This window comes from Bubalus bubalis, chromosome 22, assembly GCF_019923935.1.
Source record: "Bubalus bubalis isolate 160015118507 breed Murrah chromosome 22, NDDB_SH_1, whole genome shotgun sequence".
In the NCBI taxonomy this organism is placed as follows: Eukaryota; Metazoa; Chordata; class Mammalia; order Artiodactyla; family Bovidae; genus Bubalus; species Bubalus bubalis.
Genome location: NC_059178.1, coordinates 26751332 through 26777280, shown reverse-complemented (window position 1 = coordinate 26777280; position 25949 = coordinate 26751332). Strand labels below are relative to the sequence as shown.

At 46.0% G+C, this 25949-nt stretch overlaps 1 protein-coding gene and 1 long non-coding RNA gene across 8 annotated transcripts in view; one reads left to right on the top strand and one right to left on the bottom strand.

The window, feature by feature from the left end:
• COLEC12 (collectin subfamily member 12) overlaps positions 1-25949 on the bottom strand; it is a 183020-nt gene that overhangs the window by 60638 nt on the left and 96433 nt on the right. The window contains exons 2-3 of one of the 7 annotated variants that reach the window (XM_044934570.2): positions 19905-19987; positions 18452-18570 (exon numbers count right to left, since the gene is read on the bottom strand). The exons of 4 other annotated variants lie outside the window; for them this stretch is intronic. The gene's annotated coding sequence lies outside the window, so the exon portion shown is untranslated. Of the gene's footprint in view, positions 1-18451; positions 18571-19904; positions 19995-25949 lie in introns of those variants that run through there. 2 more of the 7 variants (XM_044934571.2, XM_044934568.2) reach the window with 2 other exon arrangements.
• On the top strand, positions 947-14314 carry LOC123331163. Its single transcript, XR_006547671.2, has 3 exons — positions 947-1049; positions 5134-5431; positions 14187-14314. It is a non-coding gene; the product is annotated as an uncharacterized LOC123331163 (long non-coding RNA).

Below are 25949 nucleotides of genomic sequence, written 5' to 3'. Positions count from 1 at the left end.
TTTTTAATGGCTGAGTAATATTCCATTGTATATATGTACCACAGCATCTTTATCCCTTTATCTGTTGGTGGACATCTAGGTTGCTGCCATGTCCTATGTATTGTAAATAGTGCTGCAAAAATGCTGGGGTGCATGTCTTTTTCAATTTTGGTTTCCTCAGGGTATATGCTAGTAGTGGGATTGTTGGTGGGAATGTAAATTGATACAGAAACTGTGGAAGACAGTATGGAGATTCCTTAAAAAACTAGGAATAAAATTAGCATGACTTTAAGTGTCTACAGTCTTGAGTCCTGATTTCTTCTGAGGACCCTCCTGGGGTATTCCTTTTATGAAATCTACACAATGTGAAATGCAACATCTTTCCTGGGGGCTTTTTAAAAACACTATATATATATATATATATTTTTTTTTTTTTTTTTGGTTTCACTAGGTCTTAGTTGTGGGATCTTTAATTGAAGCATGCAGGATCTAGTTCCCTCTCCAGGTGTTGAACCCTGACCCCCTGCACTGGGAGAATGGAGTCTTAGCCACTGGGCCAAGAGGGAAGTTCCCTACTAGGGGCTCTTTAAAAAGTGACTTAGTTGCACCCCTTTCCTTTCAAAACTGCAAAGCAGACAAGAAGTGGAATGAAGAGAGAGGCCAGGTTCCCCCTATAAGAGTCACTGCTCTTAGGGTCCAAGATGGGAGGAAAGGGAAGGGAGAGAAGGGGACTGGATGGCGGCCTGCAGGGCAGGGCTGCACTGGGGCTGATGCTGGAACTCTGACAGAAAGCCAAGGGCCCCTGGCTCCTAGGACCAGGGCCTTGCCAGGCTGCGCCTCTCGCAACATGAGAGCAGAGTAAACGACTGCAACCGTCCCAACACTAATGGCTTCCAGATGGCCGGGGAGCAAATAGCACAGGGCACGCATGGCACATGTGAGTCCATGGGTCTGATGCTCATCACTCAGGCCAGTGACCCAAACTCAGAAAGAACCCACGTGACTCAGAATCAGACCTGCATGCAGCACGCACAGAGGCCGGACCGACAGCGTGTGCTGGAGAATCCCAGGTAAGGGACACACACCCCATATCCTGCAGGGTCTCCAAGGCACAGAAGCTGCCTCCCTCCGGCCATGCCTGCTTGGTGGGGTTTGAGTCTGAGACCCTCAGACAGCACAGACCTCGAGGCATGAAGGAAATGGGCCTTCCGCGGCATCTGGGAGCTTTGGGCTGGGCTGGGCTTGGGACCCATGCTCCAGGCGGGAAATCCTTGGCCATCGCTGGCAGCTTTGAAGACCTAGTTTTGATTTCAAAAGCCTTTAATCCTCTGTCTATTCAGAGCCTGAATTTGGAGCACTTGCCTTCCAAAAAAAGAGAGGGAAGCCTGTAAACAGCACAAGGGGCGTGGATTCCAAGGGGCACAACCGGCAGAGTGGGGGTGGGGAAGGTGGGTGAGTGGGTGGGACCTGTACTCCCTCCCCTCTGAGAGGGCCATGGTTAAATTCAGATGTTAAAACATCCTGCAGGGCCCCAGTTTGAGTTCCTTGAGTCACGGCAAATTTGCATTGGCTCTGTATTTTACATATGCTTCCATGCAACTTTTTGTAACAACCAAGAGGGGTGGGATGGGGTGGGAGGTGGGAAGGAGGTTCAAGAGGGAGATGACATATATATATATAGGGCTTCCCTGGTGACTCGGACAGGAAAGAATCCACCTGCAATGAGGGAAACCTGGGTTCAACCCCTGGGTTGGGAAGATCCCCTGGAGGAGGTCATGGCAACCCACTCCAGTACTCTTGCCTGGAAAATCCCCATGGACAGAGGAGCCTGGCGGGCTGCAGTCCATGGGATCGCAAAGAGTCAGACACAACTGAACTACTATGCATGGCACACAGCTGATTCATGTTGATGTATGGCAGAAGCCAACACAATATTGTAAAGCAATTATCCTTTAACTAAAAATAAACAAACAAACAAAAAAATCCCACAGCCCAAGTACCAGCTCAATCAAAGGAGAAGCTGTGATCATGCACGTCTGTAGCCCGAACCCCACATCCAGGGGTGATATTCCAAATATTTAATAAATGTCCTGGCATGAGGACTCATCAACAGGCAGGGATACCCCCATGGCTCTCCTGGCTGAGTGTCTGCCCATCCTGAAGAGACGTTTAAAAAACAGGATAGCAATTACTTGTGGGTGGAGCATCTCAGCACAGCCAACACACTTTCCACTGTTGACTCGCAGTTCTCCCTGCCTGGTGCTTTACCTGGAGGGTGACTGGCTCCACGGTAGCCTGGTCACACAGGAGATGGGCTGTACGCCCCAGTCGTAAATTAAAACAGGAAGAAGAGGACGGGATGATTTGAGAGAATAGCATTGAAACATACATGACCCCATATTTAAGAGAGATAGCCAGTTTGATGTACAAAGATCTGTCACAACCTGGAGGGACAGGGTGAGCTGGGAAGGGGAGTTCAAGATGGAGGGGACACATGTACACCTATGGCCAATTCAGACTGATGTATGGCAAAAACCGTCACAATACTGTAAAGTAATTATCCTCCAATTAAAATAAAAAATTTAAAAATAAAGTAATAAAACAAAACTGTTATGAAAGCAGATGGGCAGAAGGCTGTTTTAAGCTGCTCCTCTGTTGACTCTTGAGAGTCCCTTGGACTGCAAAGAGATCAGTCCTGAGTGTTCATTGGAAGGACTGATGTTGAAGCTGAAACTCCAATACTCTGGATACCTGATGCGAAGAGCCAACTCATTTGAAAAGACCCTGATGCTGGGAAAGATTGAGGGCAGGAGGAGAAGGGGACGACAGAGGATGAGATGGTTGGATAGCATCACCGACTCAATGGACATGAGTTTGGGTAAACTCCAGGAGTTGATGATGGACAGGGAGGCCTGGTGTGCTGTGGTCCATGGGGTCGCAAAGAGCTGGACATGACTGAGTGACTGAACTGAACTGAACTCTATTTAAAGAAAATAATCATAAGGACAAGTCCCAGGACTCAGAGAATATTCTCCCATCCCTGTGAAACTGGGTAAAAACCCCAAGCGCATCATTTTGTGAACCAAAAGGCTTGAAGTGACTGCCGCAGACCCTTGGGCTGGCTGAGTAGCACTGGGTCCTGCAGGGTATGACTGATGGGGGAGAGAGAATGAGGGCATTAAGTTCCCCACCTCCAGGAGCTGACACTGAGGTCCCGGCAACTAGCATCAGAGTCAGATGTGACCGGCTGCCACAACATTGCAGTCTGCACCGCTCTCCACGGAGCCACTCTATGAGTGTCAGCGGATGTGTCAAGAGAACCCGATTTGTCTTGTCCTTTTTAAAAAAAATTTATTTAACTGGAGGCTAATTACTTTACAATATTGTAGTGGTTTTTGCCAAACATCGACATGAATCAGCCACAGGCACACGTGTCTCCCACCCACAAGCCCCCCTCCCATCTCCCTCCCCATCCCATCCCCCAGGGTCATCCCAGTGCACCAGCCCTGAGCACCCTGTCTCATGCATCCAACCTGGACCGGCAACCTGCTTCGCATATGATAATATACACGTTTCAATGCTACCCTCTCAAATCATCCCACACTCGCCTTCTCCCACCGAGTCCAAAAGTCTGTTGTTCTTTACATCTGTGTCTCTTTCGCTGTCTCGCATATAGGGTCATCGTTATCATCTTTCTAAATTCCATATATATGCATTAGTATACTGTATTGGTGTTTTTCTTTCTGACTTACTTCACTCTGTATAATAGGCTCCAGTTTCATCCACCTCATTAGAACTGATTCAAATGCATTCTTTTTAATAGCTGAGTAATACTCCATTGTGTATATGTACCACAGCTTTCTTTTCCATTCATCTGCTGATGGACATCTAAGTTGCTTCCATGTCCTGGCTATTGTAAACAGTGCTGCGATGAACATTGGGGTACACGTGTCTCTTTCAATTCTGGTTTCCTCGGGGTGTATGCCCAGCAGTGGGATTGCTGGGTTGTATGGCAGTTCTATTTCCAGTTTTTTAAGGGATCTCCACACTGTTCTCCATAGTGGCTGAACTAGTTTGCATTCCCACCAACAGTGTAAGAGGGTTCTCTTTTCTCCGCACCCTCTCCAGCATTTATTGTTTGTAGACTTTTGGATAGCAGCCATTCTGACTGGCATGAGATGGTACCTCATTGTGGTTTTGATTTGTATTTCTCTGATAATGAGTGATGTTGAGCATCTTTTCATGTTTTTGTTTTGTCTTATCCTTTTTAAAAAAAGTTATTTATTTACTTTTGGCTGCCCTGGGTCTTTGATGCGGCACTCAGGCCTTCTCTAGCTGTAGTGAGCGAGGGCGAATCTAGTTGCAGCCTGTGGACTTCTCACTGCGGGGGCTTCTCTTGTTGCCGAGCACGGGCTCAGTAGTTGTGGCCCACGGGCTTAGTTGCTCCAAGGCACGTGGGATCTTCCTTCCTGGACCAGGGATCAAAACTGTGTCCCCTGCATTGGCAGGCAGATTCTTAACTACTGGATCACTCAGGGAAGTCCTGTCTTGTCTTTTCTACACCCCTCCAGACACCATGTGTTTCTTCTCGGTTGATTCTCCCTTTTCCTTTCCACTCCCAGACTGTCAGCCTCTCCATTCTCATCCTTCTCTCCCCTCTGCACCCCTCCCCTCACCCACTCTCCTCTGCGGTCCTATTCATTCTGAGCTACTGTGCTTCGTCCTTCCTGTTCTTTCTTCCCATCAGCACCCACGAGAACCTTACACTTAAACTGTCAGTAAGCGCCCTGCATACTCTTGGGTGAGGACTGAGCAGGAACCTTGTAGGATGGTTCCAACAACTCCCTCAGATGGGGAGACAAGGGCTGGATGACTTGTTCAACCCCCTCATCACAATACTAGATTTTCCTTAGGAGAAAAAGCTGCAACAAGCAGAAGGGCTCGCTTCCTCCTGACCAGGTTCATTCAACCTACAAACTTCACAAAAGCTAAGGAAACAGCGAAGGAAAAAAAAGCAGGGGATGGGGGGGAGCAAAAAGGAAAGAAAGAAAAGGAACAAAGGGCAGAAGAGAAAGACCCAACTTGAGAGTGATCACAACTCACTGAGGTCAAAGTTCAAACTACTAAAGCTGTTTCTAATGTCCCGCTAAGTAGCGGCCTCTCAGTTCCTCTGACAAGTGATTGAGGAGGAGTGGTCTGCTCTCAAGGGGGCTCATGAATCTCCACGCGCGATGGTCCACACAGAGGGGAAGGTGGCGAAGCAGAGGTCAGACAGACGAGGGCGAGGTCATCCATCAACCCCGACGTGCAAGCGTGCCTGGGACAGCGGGTGGGACGTGAGCCATCTGGCAGCTTCCCTTCTGAGAGCAGATTCAGAAAGCACACAAACCACAAAGGAGAAGATGAAGCTGTACTTCCGGAGGAAAAGCAGAGAGATCTCCCCAACGCTGAGGTAAGAGCTTTATTTTATTTTTACTTTTCCAGTGATGAAGAAAAAAATCCTACTTCCCTCTGATTTGGGATTATTTTTAGTGTACATGCCTCAGCTTTGATGCCCCACAAGCCACGCTGTGTCTTTTCCCCAGCCTGAAACTTTTCAGAAGCTTCCCACTGCCTAGAGTATAAGACAAACAGGACGGCATGACACCCAAGGCTTTCCAGGTGGGACCCCCACCCACCTCTCTGTCTTGTCTTCTTCTTGTATGCTCGGCTCAGACATCAGAGTACTTGCATCTTCCAGATCTCATATACTGTCGCACGCTCCTGTGACACACATGCTTCCCTCTGCCTGGAACGCCTTTCCCAGTTTGCTTGCCTACCCACATTGTACTCTCTCTCTGTGCTCAGTCCTGTCCGACTCTTCTCAACCCCATGGACTGTAACACTCTAGACTCCTCTGTCCATGGGACTTCCCAAGCAAGAATACTAGAGTGGGCTGCCATTTCCTCCTCCTGGGGATCTTCCTGACTCAGGGATCAAACCTGCATCTCCTGCATTGGCAGGTGAATTCTTTACCACTGAGCCACCTGGGGAGCCCAAAACTCTAGCTCCTCTGTGAAGCCTGACTTCTAAGGGTTCCCTCTCCTGTATTCCACTGCACTTGAAAGCCACCTTTATTATCTCTCACTGTAACAGAGGCAAGAACTGTATCTTTCCATCCTTTTGTCACCAGAGTCTAGCCCACAGGAATTGTCCCAAATGCGGCCAGCTGTTCCTGTAGCATTCATGTGGATTCTACATGTATACACCTTTAGTTACACACACACACACATGCATACATAGCCATCATCTGCATCTCTAAGGCTGCATGAACTTTCTGACCAGGGCCCCAGCTGGGCTGGATTGATGGAATGGCATGAGCAGTCTATCAGAAATCAAGCCTGAAACTTAGAAATGCATGGCTTCATGTGCTTGGAAATCTCATATACACAGGCAGCACCTTTCAACTCAGGCAGAGTCTACATGCTTTGCTGAGAGAGGAGAGCAGATCAGAGTGAGTGAGAGCAGAGGAATGGAGGTTCAAGGTCTTGTGCAGAGCCTCACAGCTGGACCCCTTTCAGCCTCCTGGGAAAATAGCCCCAGTCAGGTCATTCTACTTAAAGAGCCATTTACTATTACCATCCATTTTAATTCCATTTTTAATTAGCCCTTTCCCAAAGAGCCACCCACTGTCAAAATTGCTGGGTAAGCAGTCGAGACTTTTATAAATGTCAAAGCCAGTGGAACCAGCCTCAGAGAAAGGCAGGTAAGTGCAGGAAGGGACCCTTTGCATTCCAAAGCATGTGCAGAAAAGTGAAGAAGTGGGTATTCACATGCAAAGGGATTTTTAAAAACAGTCCATTGTATTGAGACACAATTCTGCTCCAAAATGCTACTCACGCCACCTGGGAAGCCCCAGAATGCTCCATATGCTGCACTGTGCCTAGTCACTCAGTAGTGTCTGACCTATATGACCCCCATGGACTGAAACCCGCCAGACTCCTCTGTCCATGGAATTCTCCAGGCAAGAATGCTGGAACAGGTTGTCATGCCCTCCTCCGGGGATCTTCCCAACCGAGGGATCGAAGCCAGGTCTACAGCACTGCAGGCAGATTTTTTCCCAACTGAGCCACTAGGGAAGCCCAAGAATATTGGAGTGGGTAACCTATCCCTTCTCCCCAAGGGTGATGTTCCCCACCCAGGACCAAACCGGGGTGTCCTGCATTGCAGATTCTTTACCAGCTGAGCTATCAGGGAAGCCCAAAATGCTCCATAATGATCCTTAAATGCCAGTAAGTTTGGCATGAAACTGACAGGATGAGAAAGGAGTACCTGCATCTTGAATGTGCTGCAGTTCTGAAGTCTGGTTCTGTGTTCCATTAAAACAGTTTGCCTCTCATCAGGAAAATACTTGCTGGATTTATGAATGTCAAGAACTCATTATTGGGCATGTTTAATGAGCATAACAGGTCTGTGATCTTCCAGAGACCTAAAAAAGCTCTTTGCCACTCTGGGGGAAGACAGGAATACAATAATCCACAGTATACTCATACAGAGGTGGAATAGTATTTTTATCACCATATATAGTATTCCACAGGTTAAAAAGGCAATGCAGATAGCCAGAAGAGAAAATATTATTTCCAGGGCAAAATATATCTTTAAATGATCAAACACCTGCCTTGCAAATCAGCTTGCCTGTTTCAAGTTGGGGACTACTTATATAAATCATTCAGACACACTCAGGGGAAAAAACATCCCTTTCTCTTTCTACTTTTCATGCACAGGGTCAAGAATATAGGATCAATTAGTTTCACAAGCATATGGTCTGGCTTACTACCTTATAGAGCAAATTGCTCAAACAAGATGAGTGTCTTCCAAGTGTTCTGCATCTCAAGACAGGGGAGTAGGTTTTCCTAACCTAGCAAGTGCATGGCTAGGTTAGAGGATTAAATATTTAAAAAGGAGTTGAAATTAAAGAAAGAGGATACAGAACGATTGAAAGGCTGGAACTCCAGAGCGAGGCAACACAATGAAATGCAATAGGATAGGAGGTAGGGCCTTCCTTACTTCTGCATTATGGTGTGGTAGAAAGGGCATGACTCTCATTTTTATCCTGACACCCCACTGATCAGGTACCTCTGAGTCCCATTTTCCTCATCTGTATAATGGGCACATCACAGGATTATTGTATAGGTTAAATAAGACCATACATTGCCAGTGAATACCATGAATGTGGCACATATTAGGTCAACATATTCCAGCTTCTGTATAGTCAAATATATACAGTCCATATAGTCAAGGTTACGGTCTTTCCAGTAGTCATGTACAGATGTGGGAGTTGGACAATAAAGAGGGCAGAGTGCTGAAGAATTGATGCTTTCGAACTGGAGAAGACTCTTGAGGTGCTGGAGAAGACTCTTGAGAGTCCCTTGGACAGCAAGGAGATCCAACCAGTCCATCCTAAAGGAAATCAGCCCTGAATATTCATTGGAAGGACTGATGCTGAAGCCGAAGCTCCAATACTTTGGCCACCCAATATGAAGAGCTGACTCCCTGAAAAAGCCCCTGATGCTGGGAAAGATTGAAGGCAGGAAGAGAAGGGGGTGACAGAGGATGAGATGGTTGGATGGCATCACTGACTTGATGGACATGAGTTTGAGCAAACTTCGGGAGACAGGCAGGGAAGCCTGGCGTGCTGCAGTCCATGGGGTTGCAAAGAGTTGGACACAACTTGGCAACTGAACAAAAACACTGCAGTTTCCTCTTTTTCTCTCCTTTTAAAATGCAATTTGTTTTTGGAGGTGTCTGCAGAGAGCACACTTTTTGGTCTGTGGCTCCAAGCTGCAAGTTTTATAAGACAGTCCCCACGTGGGAAGTCTGTGGTTCTTCCAGACTGCTTCTAGACTCACAGGAAAGTCTGGCTAATTCTGGAGTCCAGGATGGGGCAGCTCAATGCTATTGCACACATAAGCCACATCCTCCCACCTAGCCTTTATCAGTATTAAAGGTGAATTTTTAATTGAAAAAAAAAAGCACAATTGCCAAAATATAAGATGCTTAGAAATAAAAAGAGCTTGGGATTTAAGTGTGTAGCAAATTCACCATGCACCAAATGATGCTGCTCAAGTATCATACGTGGTGTGATGGAGGTGGGGGAGGGGAGTGATCTCTCAGGATGGAGACGTACATCCTCCTGCATCCCATGTCCCCAGATGTCTTGTGATGACATCCCAGAGAGAGAAATTAAATTATTTGCCAGAAACATGACAAATAAAACACAAAAACATGAGCTCAGCAAGCTCACTGTGAAACTTAAGTCATGATCATACTGGTTTTGTATCAATGTACAAAACTTCAAGATGAAAAATCTAAAACTCAAGAAACAAGTATGAGTTTCAGCTTATTGGAGAGACCCACCCATTCAACAACAGGCTACAGCCTCTCCTTGACCCTCACCACTCTCCCGCCTTCTCATCCTTTCTCTGCACTCAGCCTGGGCAGCCAGCAATGCCTCTGGTTGGCACAGACTCCAGAGCAGTGGTTCTCAATCTCGGCTACATTTGGGATTTTCCCAGAAGTTTATACTAATCTTGGGGCTCAGGGCAAACCCCAGGTCAATGAAGTCAGCATCTCCCAGTTCGGGGCGGGGAGACAGGCGTTGTCCAGGTGATTGCTACATGCGACCAAGGTTGACAACAGCCGCTCCAGAAGGCCAGTCCTATTCCAACCTGGTACCAGTTTGGGGCCGCAAACCTGTACTTCTCCAGTGGCTCAGACGGTAAAGACTGCCTGCTGTGCAAGGGACCCGAGTTCAATCCCTGGGTCAGGAAGATCCCCTGGAGAAGGGAATGGCTGCCCACTCCATTCTCTTGCCTGGAGAATTCCATGGATAGAGGAGCCTGTTGGGCTACTGGGTTGTCCATGGGGTTATAAAGATTCAGAGATGTCTGAGCGACTAACACTTTCACTTTCACCACCTCTGGGCCACAAACCTGAGGAAGGTTGCTGAGTTAGGAGCCTGTTTAGACAGGAGAGGCCAGAATGGTGAAGCGTCTAACCTGTGACAGAAGGACAATCTGCTAAGAACACCAAGTCAGGTGCTTAAAATACCCAAGGTCCTGTCAGGTATAAGAGGAAATGATTCCGTTTTGTTTTCTCTGCATTGTGTCAAAGGGTATGAACTAGAGAGAGAGAAATGGATTTCAGCTTAAACTCCATAGAACCTTTGTGTAAGAAGAACACTGCAAAGACTACCTAACAACCTGTCCCTGCACAGGTGATAGCTCAGACTATGGTGAAGCCCACTGGCAGGGATTCTACAAAAATCAGGCATGGGATGGCAGTTAGCACAGTGACCCTTCAGGTCTGCCATAACACTGTGATCCCAGCTGTCTTTGACTCCAAGGGCTCAATGGCTAATGCCAGACTAAACCACCAACTTTTGCAAAGTGAAGGGGAAAATATTAACGCAAGCAAATGAATCCATTGTAAACCTTGCAAGCATGCATGCTAAGTTGCTTCAGTCATGTCCGACTCTTTAGACTGCAGCCTGCCAGGCTCCTCTGTCCATCAGGGTCTCCAGGCAAGAATACTGGAGTGGGATGCCATGCCCTCCTCCAGGGGATCATACAGACCCCGGAATTGAACCCTCATCTCTTATGTCTCCTGCATTGGCAGGTGGATTCTTTTCCACTAGTGCCACCCATGAAGCTCATTATAAAACTTACCAAATGGATAAACATGAGCGGACTGGGACTTAGGAATAAACCCCAGAAGACTGAAATGCCCAGGAGTCCCTTCCACAATACCACACAGTTCATTCCAACAGTGGGAAATAGAGCAGTAAGAGGCAGCTGAATGGCCATGCTGTGGCAGCCCTCTGGGGGGGCTATCTGCTGATTTAAGAAGATGGACACTCAAGAGGAGACCCCTGCTGTTTATATGGTTGTCCAAGTTAATTATCCCTATATTTTCAGATGAAATGAATGGTAATCTGTTTATCTAGGTCAAATATTTGGAGCTGTCTTTGTCCCTTGACAGTCATACAAAAATACATAGTGTTGTCCTTTCGGGCATTATAAGGAAAGATCAGGTTAAAAAAATAGTAGCCACTTCTTTATAGGCTCAACACAGTAAGCCCTTATTTCTGAAGTACTCTAATTAGATCCAACTCTAAACAAGTGGCTTATAAAGGGATTTAAAAAAAGACAAAAGAAATTCTGAATGCCTGCCATATTTTTGTCTTGAGTTTATACATATGTTTCCCCATAGAGATAATGAAATTCTGGCCTCTGGTCTCTGCAACCATTCCTAAGAGTAGTAACTACCTCTGCACAAGAGAAAAAATGCACAGAGCTATTGCAGATGGCTAATCAAGTGCTGTTTGGTTACCAGAACAAAGAGGGGAGTCGAAGTAAAGGAAGAAACTTTAGACATCACAACATTGCTGCTACTGCTAAGTTGCATCAGTCATGTCGGACTCTGTGTGACCCCATAGCCAGCAGCCCACCAGGCTCCTCTGTCCCTGGGATTCTCTAGGCAAGAATACTGGAGTGGGTTGCCATTTCCTTCTCCAATATCACAATATACATGTGATACATAATATACACAATATGCACGCTCAATCATGTCTAACTCCTTGCCACCCCATGGACTGGAGTCCGCCAGGCTCCTCTGTCCATGGGATTTTCCAGGTAAGAATATTGGAGTGGGTTGCCATGCCTTCCTCCAGGGGATTTTCCTGACCCAGGGATCAAACCAGCATTTCCTGCGTCTCCTGCATTGGCAGGCAGATTCTTTATTGTTGAACCACCTGGGAAGCATGGGAGGATGTGATTTTTCTCTGCAAAATAAATAAAAATCTTTGGAAGAGTAATGTGGTGCTGAGCGGCATTTACCAGGTGTTCGTTAGTTTGATCTTATTTTGGAACACATCTGTCAGCGTGAATTGTGGATTGATAGAGCTGGTGGGTCTAGGGGGGAGAAGCTCACCGAGGAGAAAGGATTATCGGAATCTGCTGTGGGGGTGGGGGTGGGAAAAGAGGAGAATGCCAGGCTCTGGTTTGGCCTTTGAAGGATGGGGCTTCAGGGAACTACAGAATCACTGATCAAAGTTACAAATTTCCCTTAGCCCGTGTTCCTTTGAGTCACTTGTACTAACAAGATCCAATGTCTGTAACATTATTGAGAACTAACTATGCAAGGCATCTGCCAAGCACAGGCCTGCAGCAGTGACTGGAAGACATAGCTGCTGTCTGGGAATCCCAGAGGAATATGCTCTACAACCTCTGCACTCAACCAGCAGCATCGGCGTCACCCAAAGCTTGTTAGAGGCAGAACCGTGGGCTTCTCCCTAGACCTACTGAGTCAGATTTTGCACAGAACAAGATATTTAGGTGAGTCTTGTGCTCATGAAAGTTGGAGAAGCACTTCAATAAGAAGACTTTGGGTTTCTCTCCTTTCATTTAAATTATTTTTAATGAAGACTTTGTCTTAGATAAATTTTAAGTTCCCAGTGAAATTGAAGGGAAGGGACAGAGATTTTCCATGTACTTCCACATACACCCCTCTACATGCACAGTCTTCTCTACTCTCAACAACCCCCACCAGTTGTACATTGGTTACAACTGATGAACCTGCATTGACAGGTCATCACCCAAAGTCTGCAGTTCACATATGAGTTCATTCTTGGGACTGTACATTATGTGGGTTTGGACAAATGTATAATGACCCATGGGGCTTCCCTGATGGCTCAGCAGTAAAGAATCTGCCTGCAGTGCAGGAGACATGGGTTCAATCCCTGGGTCAGGAAGATCTCTTGGAGAAGGAACTGGCAACCCACTCCAGCATTTTTGCCTGGAAATTCCATAGAGAGAGGAGCCTGGCAGGCTACGGTCCATGGGGTTGCAAAGAGTCAGACATGACTGAGCACGAGTGTGCAAACATACACACACACACACACAATCACCTGTATTATTATTATGGTATCACACAGGGTAGTTTCACTGCTCTAAAAATTTATTTTTCTCTCCCCTCAACCCCTGGCTACCATGGATCTTCTCACTGTCTCCATAGTTTTGCCTTTTCCAGAAAGTCATAGAGTTGGAATCATACAGTACGTAGCCGTTTCTCGATAGCTTCTTTCACTTAGTCATGTGCATTTAAGCTTTTTTCCATGTCTTTTAAGGACTTAACACTTTATTTCTTTATAGTGCTGAAGAATATACCATCATCTGCTGGTACCACAGTTTATTTATTCATTCACCTACTGAAGGACATCTTGGTTGCTTCTAACTTTTGGAAACTATGAATAAAAATGATATAAATACCCACATATAGGTTTATGAGTGGACATGGTTTTTAACTCATTTGGGCAAATACCAAAGAGTGTGACTGTTGAATCGTATGTTAAGAGTATGTTTAGTTTAATAAGAATAACCTCTTATTTTTCAGATGGAAAGCTGAGGTTCAGGAAAGTTATGGAACTTACCCAAAGTCACATCATGAATTTATGGCAGCCAGGTCTAGAACATGTATTTCCTTTTTAAATATTTATTTTGATGTATTTATCTGCCTGTGCTGGATCTTAGTTATGGCACACAGGATCGTTAATCTTCATTGCAGCATTCAGGCTGTAATTCCCTGACCAGAGATCAAACCCGAGCCTCCTTCACTGAGAGCATGACATCTTAGCCACCAGACCACCAGGGAAGTCTCTAGAACAAGCATTTCTTGATGCTTCATCTGGAAATACAACTGTGGTGGGAGAAGAATGGATATGGGAATGAGGGAGACCTGAATTAGGAAGCTCTGTGCCTCAGTTTCCTCACCTTTGGACACTAAGATGCTTATATTTCCCTTGTTGTTGTTCAGTCGCTAAGTCATATCCAATTCTTTTGGACCCCATTGACTGCAGTGTGCCAGGCTTCCCTATCCTTCACTATCCCTCGGAGCTGCCTACAATTCAGGAGACCCAGGTTCAATCCTTAGGTTGGGAAGATCCCCTAGAGATGGAAATGGCAACCCACTCCAGTATTCTTGCTTGGAAAATTCCATGGACAGAGGAGCCTGGTGGGATACAGTCCATGGGGTTGTCAAGAGTTGGACACAACTGAGCAACTATATTTCCCTAGCAGTGTAATGGTGAGGATTCAGTGAAATAACATAGCTGAACATGCCCCAGGTGCTCAATAAATTTAACTTTCAAAATTGTTTTCTGTTCCTACCAGCACCTTCGAGGGACCCAGTGCATCGGGAAGAGACCAGGTGTGTACCTGACTCAGGCTGGGGCTTCTCCACATAGAAAGGAGTTTTCCTGGACAAAGAATGTAGAACTTCGTCTGCTGCAGGGTGGGTGGCACGGAGCTGCCCCTGTTGTTCAAGACTGGTGTCTATACTTTATATAGCTCCCTGGGTGCCCCAGCCCTGGTTTCTAACAGTGACATGCTCGTTTTTTGGCAGATTAATTGGTAGAGTTGTCCGCACAGCTGCCCTTTACTGCTAATAAACTTGGGTCCCTGTGCGCTGTGGCCTTAATGATTTGTTATTTCTTTTTCCAAGACGGATAAAGTGTGTCCTTCTTTAAGCTGATAATTGTCTTGTATCAGGACACAAAACTGAAGAGCACACTGTGGAATTGATCATGTAGCAGTGATTAGAAGGGGTGCCTTCTGGTCCCATCATTTCATGGGAAATAGATGGGGAAACAGTGGAAACAGTGTAAGACTTTATTTTGGGGGGCTCCAAAATCACTGCAGATGGCGACTGCAGCCATTAAAAGACGCTTACTCCTTGGAAGGAAAGTTATGACCAACCTAGATAGCATATTGAAAAGCAAAGACATTACTTTGCCAACAAAGGTTCGTCTAGTCAAGGCTATGGTTTTTCCAGTGGTCATGTATGGATGTGAGAGTTGGACTGTGAAGAAGGCTGAGTGCCGAAGAATTGATGCTTTTGAACTGTGGTGTTGGAGAAGACTCTTGAGAGTCCCTTGGACTGCAAGGAGATCCAACCAGTCCATTCTGAAGGAGATCAGCCTGGGTGTTCTTTGGAAGGAACGATGCTAAAGCTGAAACTCCAGTACTTTGGCCACCTCATGTGAAGAGTTGACTCATTGGAAAAGACTCTGATGCTGGGAGGGATTGGGGGCAGGAGGAGAAGGGGACAACAGAGGATGAGATGGCTGGATGGCATCACCGACTCGATGGACGTGAGTTTGAGTGAACTCCAGGAGATGGTGATGGACAGGGAGGCCTGGTGTGCTGCGATTCATGGGGTTGCAAAGAGTAGGACACGACTGAGCAACTGAACTGAACTTCCTAAAAGTATAAAAAAGGAACTGAGGCTCCAGTACCCAATGAAGGAAAGTTATATGGCTTAAAATAGCCTGGAGTTAAAACTCCCCTCCAGGTCCTCCCCACCATTCTATGCAAAATGAAGAACTCTCTCACCCGAAGAAAAAAAATGGACATTAAGGATGATAACTGGATATTAAGGATGATAACGCCCAGCTCCCAGCTGGTCCAGCCTCTGGCCAATCTCCAGAATTCCTTGCCCCAGCCGTTTAAGAGATAACTACTCCGAACAACCTTGGAGAAGAACAGGCCCCCTTAAGACAGTAGATGTCCCCATATATGCCTATAGATACTTTCTCTTTTCTTGGGTTAGTGCAGCAGCTCACTAATCTGACTGCTGCCCCTTCTTACCTCATTAAAGGCGATCTGTTCTTGTAAAGTGCCAGTCTCATTCTCTTTCCGAACCTCGCCTTCTCTAACTCCCTTACCCTACACCCTTCCTGCCTTTTTAAAATCCCCTCACCCTCTCTTTCTCAGCATGCCCCCAAATCCATGCTTAATGTCAAGAGGCAGAGAAACTTCTGCTTCTAGTCTAAGTCTCATGAGGAAATTCCCACCAGTAAAGCACTGTGATTTCTCTTCTTTAAATGTTTGAAGGCTTCTACACCACAAAGCGGGCTTCCCAGGTGTCTCAGAGGTCAAGAATCCGCCCACCAATGCAGAAGATGCAGGTTCCATCCCTGGGTCAGGAAGATTCCCCAGAGGAGGAAATAGCAACCAACTCCAGTAATTCTTGCCTGGGAAATCCCATGGCCAGAGCAGCCTAGTGTGTTATAGTCTATGGGGTCACAGAAGAATCAGACATGACTTAGTGACTTAACAGCAACAAATGCCACGGAGCAATGTCTTGGTGATGTTTTCCTATGTCACAATGAAGAACTGATCAATCTCTCATGGCACCATTAATTCCGATACAATCATATATGTATTTTCACAGATCTTAAAAATAAATAATATGCTCTAGGAAATTTCAGACTCTTTGCTGAAAAGTATTTGCAGAGTTAAGCAAAGTTCAGTTTGATGAGCGTAACCACAGTACAAACCACAGTAATTTTTAAAAGCGTCACTATCTTGTTGGGTTTATCAGTATTTCTCCTTACATGTGACAAAATTAATGTCCTATAAAGCAGAAGTCTGCTGACATTTTATCCTACCAAGAAATAATCAGTTCAATTAATTATTAGCACTCTCCAACTTCAGGGATCCAGGGAAATCAAAGGAAAATTTAACCCACGGGGAACACAAGGGTCTGCTTTAGCCAAGAGCTTCAGTATCTTCTCCACCAAACGTAATAGTTTTATCAGATCTGGGCGAGGCAGATGGATGTGAGTTTTGCCTTCTTCCTTCCACTCTACCTTCTAGTCAAGAGACTAATGAACTGTAAAACAGTCTCAACTGGACAGCAGGAGGCATAAGGAACAAAAAAGAACTTGGTAATAAACCATCCACGTAATTAGTCCTTGAAACAAAAAGAATCAAGCTTAAATGGTAAGTTTTAAGGCTGTTAGTAACTCTCAGCTTCCACAATGGTAAGACCCAGTAAACTACTTATTATACTATTTTATTATAGTCAAATACCACCTCGTTTTAAATAGAGGCCTTGTAAAATTGAGCTAGATTGATGTCTTAATCAGAGTTATCTGTGTAATCTCTAACTCCATCAGCCTAATTGGATCATCGGCAATGGCTCTTCTGGCCATTAGTCTTAATTAGCATGGCGCCACGGTTACTGCGCATGCGCACATGGCTTCCAAGTGGGCGCACGCATCACCCACCGGCCTCTTTATAGAGAGTCATTCAGAGTTTTTGTATGTCTGTGGGTCTCCCCAAATGCCAACCACACATCCAGCGAAGTTCGTAAACCCCAGTCTAAATACGCGTAAGTCATTTCATTAACTACATGTGGCCACTCAAGTCCGACGGTCACAGACATGGGCTATTCCTGCCAAGTAATTAATGTGACATTAAAACTGTCTTTTGCCACAAAATCGGACTTCAGGGACACTTGAAGAGGAGTCGACACATCAGCAACTGCCATAACTGACTGTGCCTATAAAATTCTTGCATACCTTTGCCCCCGCCCCCTTTTTTTTTTTAGCCAAAGAACCCTTGGGAAAGCATACACATCCCCTCCCCAAACCAGGGTCAGCTTTGTCTACATTTTCAATAGGAGTACAAGTTTACCTTTGGAGTGCTCCTGCCCCTCTCTCTGCATTGCCCTTCTTTCTCGTGAGCATCCTTTTCCCCATTTCCATGTGCTTGTTTGCCAGCAACTAAAAATTCCTCACACAGAACCCTCCTTCCCAAATCTCCTTAGTTCCAAGAACCTCTTTCTCAGACAGCAAACACTCCCTCCCCAGGACAGTGTGTAAACCAGGTGTTAGAAGGAATGTAACCTGATGGCATTATTCACAATTTAGTGTGAACATGAACCAACTCACCACAACTCCCCTAAGGTTGTCACCAACTGAGAAGATGAGCTTACTGTTATCCGTGCATTTACACTGATAGACTTTCAACCAGTATAACTTTGCAAAGGAACTTATTTTAGGGAGAACTAGGAAAGAATGTTTGAAAAGCAAGATCCACTTTGCACACACCCATACACACATAGAACCATGCTACAGAATACAGCCAATTTTTAAAAAATGGGATAGTGCTATGGATACTCAGTGGTAAAGAATCTGCCTGCCAATGCCAGGGACGTGAGTTTGATCCCTGGGTCAGGAAGATCCCCCAGAGAAGGAAATGGCAACCCGCACCAGTATTCTTGCCTGGAAATCCCATGGACAGAGGAGCCTGGCGGGATACAGTCCATAAGCCACTAAACAATAACAACACAGATACTAAAATGAAAATTCTCCAAAATACTGTAACAGTAAGCCCACTTTGAGTTTCTTAAATCCAACCACAAGTCACAAATAAAATCATCCCTGGTCTTCCTCCACTAATTTGGAATAATCTTCCCCTCCCCCTCCTTGCTCCTGCAGAGAATCACACTTGCTCAGTGCCACCCACAGACTCAAGCCTGAAGAATGGAGCTGGAAACTTGGCACGGTTTTGTACTTCTGAAAAACTGCTAATCCCCAAGTCCAGCCAATGGATGTGGAAATCTCATTCGCGGTCAGAATTACACTCACAGATCAGGCGGCAAATGCAAGTTTGTTTTCTGCCATGATATCCACAAACCTCCTCCACAGCTTTCTGATGAGTGGCTTCTCAGTGAATGGGCCAAGATAAGCTCCCAATAGATTTTTTTCTGTTAACACCAAAAGCACAAATAAAAACAAAACACTAAGTGAACACACTGCCAGACACTTATTTTTTAGACGTCACCTCAACCTACGGCAGTTTCTAGGATCCAGAAGTGCTTTGCCAAGCAAGGGTTCGACCCTGCACCCAAGCGTGCTCCCAAGCGTGGTCCCAGTCACACCTGCATTTTCCAAGGGCAGGCCTCAGGTGCTCCCGAAATCTGGGAAGGGAAGCGAGCCCTGCTACCCACACGCTGGTTTGTTTTGGAAGTAGAGATGGCCTGTACCTCCCCCCGCCTCGCCCCCACCATGAACTATTTTTGAAAAAGCAGCAAGATGGGAAACTTGAATTGGAATTTTTCAAAGTGAAAACCACTCTCTGGGACTCAGATGTTTTCGGAGATATTCCATTAACTATCTCCCGGCACTAAGGATGATTCAGCAAAAATGACTCTCTTCTGTGTTTAAAGATTAGAAAGACAACAAAGGCAAGGATTCCTGGGGTGCACACATTGTAATCTCCACGAGGGAAGAAGGCTCTGCTTTCCTGATGCTTTTATTACTATTCAGTAGCACATCTCATAAGACACGGAGACACGCATTGCATTGCATCGGTGGGACAGACACGGGCCCCAGGGCAGCAAACTGGTGTTTGTCAGGAAGCAGCTATGCCGTGGGCTGTGGCAGCTGTGTCTCCACAGGGTACTTGGTTCACTCTTTGTTCTTTCACTGTGTTTTCTTTCTTTTTTTAACCTGAATTTCCAGTTGTACTGCAAAGCCGGTTCCAAACAGTGGGTTTCCAAAACCAGGCAACCTCAAGGTTAGCCGTCAAAGAGTTTTGTTCCCACCGAATTAACATAAACTCTTTAACAAATTCAGGAGTTTGGAGAGAAGCAGGCTCTTTGGTCAGCAGCTGCTTTTATCTTGTAGAATCAATGAACTCTCAAGTTTTGAACTGAAAGAGACTCAGGAGATGATGTATTCTCTCTTTACGGGAATGTGTGTCGGTAACAAATGCCAAGAGGTGAGTGGTAATGTGTATGCCCTAACAGAGAACAGAAAAGAGCATTCTGGAACACCTCACCCTGATCAATTTGGGGATAGGGTGCTTTGGGGAACCTCTGGCAAGTAACTATGAGAAGTGTTTCAGTTTTTCAGTGAATATATAACATCTTGAGTTACCCGGTCTGCATGAACCAATCTGAGATTTGCAATCTCCTCCCTGGTTATAAATTGGGAATATTTGGTGCTACATTGAGATTTTTGAGCTCTTGTGACTCTTTAGTGTTAAGTATTTTTGTTGATTGGGAGGAGAGTGCTGTCCTTTGGGATATTAGCTTACCATTTAATGTCTTGTATCAGCACCAGCATCAATGTCTGAAATTTACCCCCTCCTGCATGTAGCTCAGTCGGTAAAGCATCTGCCTGCAATGCGGGAGACCTGGTTTCAATTCCTGAGTCAGGAAGATCCCCTGGAGAAGGAAAGGGCAACCCACTCCAGTATTCTTGCTGCAGTATTCTTGCCTGGAGAATCCCATGGACAGAGAGGCCTGGCGGGCTGCAGTACGTGGATCACAAGAGTCGGACACGGCTTAGCACTATCTTTCTTTGTATTTTCAGGGAAAAATAAGTGAAAACAGTCTATATCCACAAATTCTTCACTGCACACCAAAGTAACTAGATGCAAGTTAGCTCTTAAAATGTTCAGCGAAAAAAATAGTCAGGAAGTGGCAATACCTGAGTAGAGTATTCAAAAAAGTAATCATTACAACATACAAAGTTCAAATTCATCCTTATATTTACAATGAGTAAGTTAGCTTTGAGGAGCTTTAGTCACTGAATACCAACAAGTAAGACTAAAGTTTCTACAATATTTGTGAAACTGCTCTTCCATTTACTGAGAATATACACATCCACAGACTCATATATAGCAACGTGTATGAAAACTAAGATCATGGCTTCTGGTCCCATCACTTCATGGGAAATAGATGGGGAAACAGTGGAAACAGTGTCAGACTATTTTTGGGGGGCTCCAAAATCACTGCAGATGGTGATTGCAGCCACGAAATTAAAAGACGCTTACTCCTTGGAAGGAAAGTTATGACCAACCTAGATAGCATATTCAAAAGCAGAGACATTACTTTGCCAACAAAGGTCCATCTAGCCTTGACTAGACAGATGTGAGAGTTGGACTGTGAAGAAGGCTGAGCACCAAAGAATTGATGCTTTTGAACTGTGGTGTTGGAGAAGACTCTTGAGAGTCCCTTGGACTGCAAGGAGATCCAACCAGTCCATTCTGAAGGAGATCAGCCCTGGGATTTCTTTGGAAAGAATGATGCTAAAGCTGAAACTCCAGTACTTTGGCTACCTCGTGTGAAGAGTTGACTCATTGGAAAAGACTCTGATGCTGGGAGGGATTGGGGGCAGGAGGAGAAGGGGACGACAGAGGATGAGATGGCTGGATGGCATCACTGACTCGATGGATGTGAGTCTCAGTGAACTCCGGGAGTTGGTGATGGACAGGAAGGCCTGGCCTGCTGCAATTCATGGGGTCTCAAAGAGCTGGACACGACTGAGTGACTGAACTGAACTGATGTATGTTTGGTAAACAGAAGGGTGAAAGAACAAATCCTTGGATTGTCTCTGGCCAGTGTATTTTTTGTTGTTCAGCTGCTAAGTCATGTCTGACTCTGCGATCCCATGGACTGTAGGATGCCAGGCTCCTCTCTCCTCCACTATTTCCCAGAGTTTGCTCAAATTTATGTCTGTTGAGTCTGTGATGCTACCTAACCATCTTATATTCTGCCACTCCCTTCTCTTTTTGCTTCAATTTGGGGCCATGTATGGGGTCCAGGGGAGAAGGCAATGGCACCCCACTCCAGTACTCTTGCCTGGAATATCCCATGGATGGAGGAGCCTGGAAGGCTGCAGTCCTTGGGGTCGCTGAGGGTCAGACATGACTGAGAGACTTCACTTTCCCTTTTCACTTTCATGCATTGGAGAAGGAAATGGCAACCCACTCCAGTGTTCTTGCCTGGAGAATCCCAGGGACGGGGGAGCCTGGTGGGCTGCCATCTATGGGGTCACACAGAGTCGGACACGACTGAAGTGACTTAGCAGCAGCAGCATGGGGTCTAGGAACTAGAGAATACTCGTCCTCCCATGAACACACGCATTCCTTTAGCATTCCTGCCTCAGGAGCTGATTTTCTGAGTTAATTGCAGGGAGCCTTCCACACCTACAGTCTTTGGAATTTTTCTCAACAGTCACTACTCCAGCCCGGTGGCTGCTGAGCATGGTTATCAGGACCTACAATTCACTGATCCTTTGGGGAAGTCTGTTGGGCCTGGGAAGGTAGAAAAATAACTAAGACCTGGGTTACCATCCTGGTTCTCCCCTCCTCCCCACAACATCCATGCCAATTTGATCAAACCTCAGTTTTCCCATCTGTCTGATGGGACAATCATACCAGTCCTGCTCAAGGGTTTCAAGCAATTCAAATTATATATGGGATGGGAATGATGGGAATACATTTTACAAGTTGTACAATGCTATGTAAATATGTGGGGTTGATTTATGTTTGGTGGAATTTACACTTTTAGCTTTGATCCTATTTGTGAATGCCATAGGCCTGAGACCAAAGCAACACACACACCAGCCTCTTGGACCTAGATTTGCATGCATGTGTGCTCAGTCATGTCCAGCTTTTTGCGACCCCATGGACTATAGCCTGCCAGACTCCTCTGTCCATAGAATTCTCCAGGCAAGAATACTAGCCATTTCCTTCTCCAGGGGACCTTCTTGACCCAGGGATGAAAGCTGTGTCTCCTGCATCTCCCACATCAGCAGGCAGATTCTTTTATCACTCAGCCACCTGGGAAGTCTCGGACCCAGGTTTGCGCTTCACACAATTACTTCAGCTGCTAAGGAAAAGAACCAAATCACAAAAGATGGTCAACCTACGGCTTTGCTTCTGTAATGTGAAGACTCTTTATGGCACCATCTTCAACCCAGATTCATGGGAAGACGCAAGCCAGCAGGTCAAGGAACTCAGTTTAGCAACCCAGCCCTAATTCCAGGTCAGCTGGAGCCGAGCCATGAGATTGCACTATTAGTTCCGGATAACCAATTACTTTCTTTCCATGATTAAACATCTTTGGAAAAATACTGTTTTTCTTTGTTACATAACCTGAAGTTCAAATTCTTTTGTTCTTCAGGTCTCTGCCAGTGAATGGAAGCTCAACTTCACTGCTATCCAACACTTTTTAAGAGCCCTGTTGTAAGAAATAATATTCTCGGATGATTGCCTAAAAGATAGGAAGAACTTTAATGTCTCCCAATACCCTCAATTGTATCCACACACCAAGCCAAACCATCCAAAAGCTGCAGGCTGAGGCTGAATCGCTCTGGCCCTGTGCTCAGCGGATTTTACTGAATTACACTTTGGCAGCATGCCATTGGCTTGCATCAAGGGACATTACAAGAAACAGTCCTATAAAAATTGCTAGTATAGGGAAGATATTTCCACCATATCCACACACTGAGCCTTTGATGAGAATCAATGGAGAAATTTCCCTTAGCTATTAGTTCTAGCAAAAGCCTGCTTCTTTTGAGCAACTGGCTTTGTTCACATGGGTGCAGCAAAGTTCACATTTCCCTTTTTGCTTTGGCATCTAGGAAGCTCAGAGTCAAGTTTGTGTCCCACTCCTAACAACTAACCATATGTACGTTTATATGAACTAACTGTTCATGGTCTTAGTTTTCATCCCTTACCTTTTCCTCACTTTAATTTCTTCTCTATGGAAGGTGTATTTGGATGAGCTCCCCTGAATCCTTTTGAGAGCAAATGTGTATTGAACACATTGGCCCTGCACAAGACTCTTCCAGACCCCAGTCTGCCTTTTCAGCCTTGTCTCTGGCCACTTTCTTCCCTGAATCTCTGCTTCAGTCGCTCTGATCCACATCACGCCTTCACTGTGCTGTGCTGTGTCACATTGTTCTACAGCTGCCTATGCAGGTCCCCCCCTGGAATACCCCCTGTCTCTTGCGCTTAGTCACTCAGCTGTGTCTGCCTCTTTGTGACCTCATGGACTGTAGCCCACCAGGCTCCTCTGTCTATGGGATTTTTCAGGCAAGAAATGCTGGAGTGGGTTGCCATTTCCTTCTTCAGGGGATCTTCCCAACCCAGGGATTGAAGCTGCGTCTCCTATGTCTCCTGCATTGCAGGCAGATTCTTAACCCACTGAACCATCTGGGTAGCTCTCCATCATTAGTCAAGCAAAATCCTGTCTCTTAGTCAAGCGAAATCCTGGCAGAATGCAGAGTTCCCATCTCTGCTCCTGTACAGCTTTTCATCCATACCAGCAGCGTAGCACACACATTATACAGTAGACCAGGTACACCTCTCTGTGCTATGAAAGTGTTAGTTACTCAGCCATGTCCAACTCTTTGCAATCCCATGGATTGTAGCCTTCCAGGCTCCTCTGTCCATGGGATTCTCCAGGCAAGAATACTAGACTGGGTTGCCATGCCCTCCTCCAGTGGATCTTCCTGACCCAGGGACAGAACTGGGGTCCATTGCAGGCAGATTCTTTACCACTGAGCCACCAGGGTAGCTCTCCGTCCTTTGAGACAGCATAAAGCCCTGGAAGGCAAGGCTATCTGTACTTGTCTTTGTATCTCCAGTGCCTGACCACAGTTCCAGATACACAACAGGTGCTCCACAATTGTAAAATTAAGGAATAAATGGGTGCTCCTGTTCCAGCACCAGCATGTGGGACCTTGTGATGCTTGTTACGAAGGTTGATAACAAAATGTATCTCAACCTGTGCACGTGGGCTTCGTGGCGTGATGGCTGGAGGCACAGATGCGGCTGATACTGTCTTTCAGAGCACAGGATATGAGTCCTCAGAGCAGACCCCAGTCCCCAGACTCTCTTCCAGAGACCGCAGTACTTGGATGCTCCCCCACCCCCAACTCAGCTTCTGCCTGTGGCATTTGATACTTGGTCAGTTCCAACTATTTACCATGGATGAGGCCAACACAAGAAAAGCAATCACAGGAAGCCAGAAACAGAAAAAAGTGCAGCTGATTCTGTTTTGTGATTCCACAGGCCAGAGGAGAGGGACCAGGGAAGTCGGGGGTGGGAGGCATCCTGGGGAAGCAGGGAGCCTGGGGAGGGGGAGCTGGCTATGCATATGAGTCTGGAGGAAAGTTAACACCGGAAACCAATGAGTCAATCCGTTTTCCAAACACTGGAATGGAAACGATGCTTCTCCAGGCTCCCTGGCTCTTCCAGGGCCAGCAAAGTGTGTTTCTTGTTTGCTCAAGAATCCAGAATATCCACAGGATGATAAAATACAACACGAAAAGCGCATCACAGCAGCCTCAGCAGGATGCTGTCTCACGCCATAGAAAAAGGGCCTTGCTCAGAGATACAACAAGCACGCACTTTCCACCTTGAAGCTTTCCCATTTTTGCCTCTTGCTTTGGGGTTTGCTTTCCTTTGAAACCTGACAGTAAAACTAAGGGGATTATTACTGTTTCAACAGGAAGACAATTGAATCCAAGACCTCCAACTGACAAATGGACAAGCTGAGGCCCCGTCAGACACACTGACTTGACCAAGGCCACACAGACCAAGGCAGCAGAACCAATACTGGGCTCCCTGCCCACCGTTCCTCCCGAGACACCGTACTAGCTGCCTCGTGGCAGTCACCCAACAAAAACCAAAGTACAAATAACCAGAAGCTCCTGGGAGAATAAGCCAGTCCATTTGTTTCCACTTTGATGCCAATGCAGTCCAAAAAAACCCTTGTATTAAAGGGCTAACAGATTCAGCTGACAGACCCAGGGAGTGATAAAGAGTACAGGGACTAAGGTTGCAAACAGAGGTGGTACCCTCAAGCTTGGCATTTGGGATAGTTCAGCAAACACTCTTGGATAGCCTAGCATTGACCCAATTGCTGGAAGAAGGAGATGAGGTGCAGGAAAGCCAAACATGGAGAAACCTAAGACCAGAAGAGCAGCAGCAGAAACAGCAGAAACCTAAGACCCAGACCACCCGCTCTGCTGACGAACGAGTTCTGTACGTCACCTGGCAACAGGATGTGGTGTACATGAGCAGAAAGACACCTGGGGCTTCTGTAGTTGAGTGGGGATGGCAGAGGGTCTTACAAACAGTTCACAATTCAGTTGGGAGTATCACAAGAAGGCAGGGGTAGAGTCCCAACTCGGGCACCCTAGATCCTCTCATCTCGAGCTTAGGGAGCTAAGTGTCCCCAGTCTCCGGGCATACACAGAGCAAAGGACAGGCTCGGGTGAGGTGTATCAACTCAACCTCAGAAAGAGCACAAGACATTTTAGTCTCTGATTCCCTTTTTTTTAA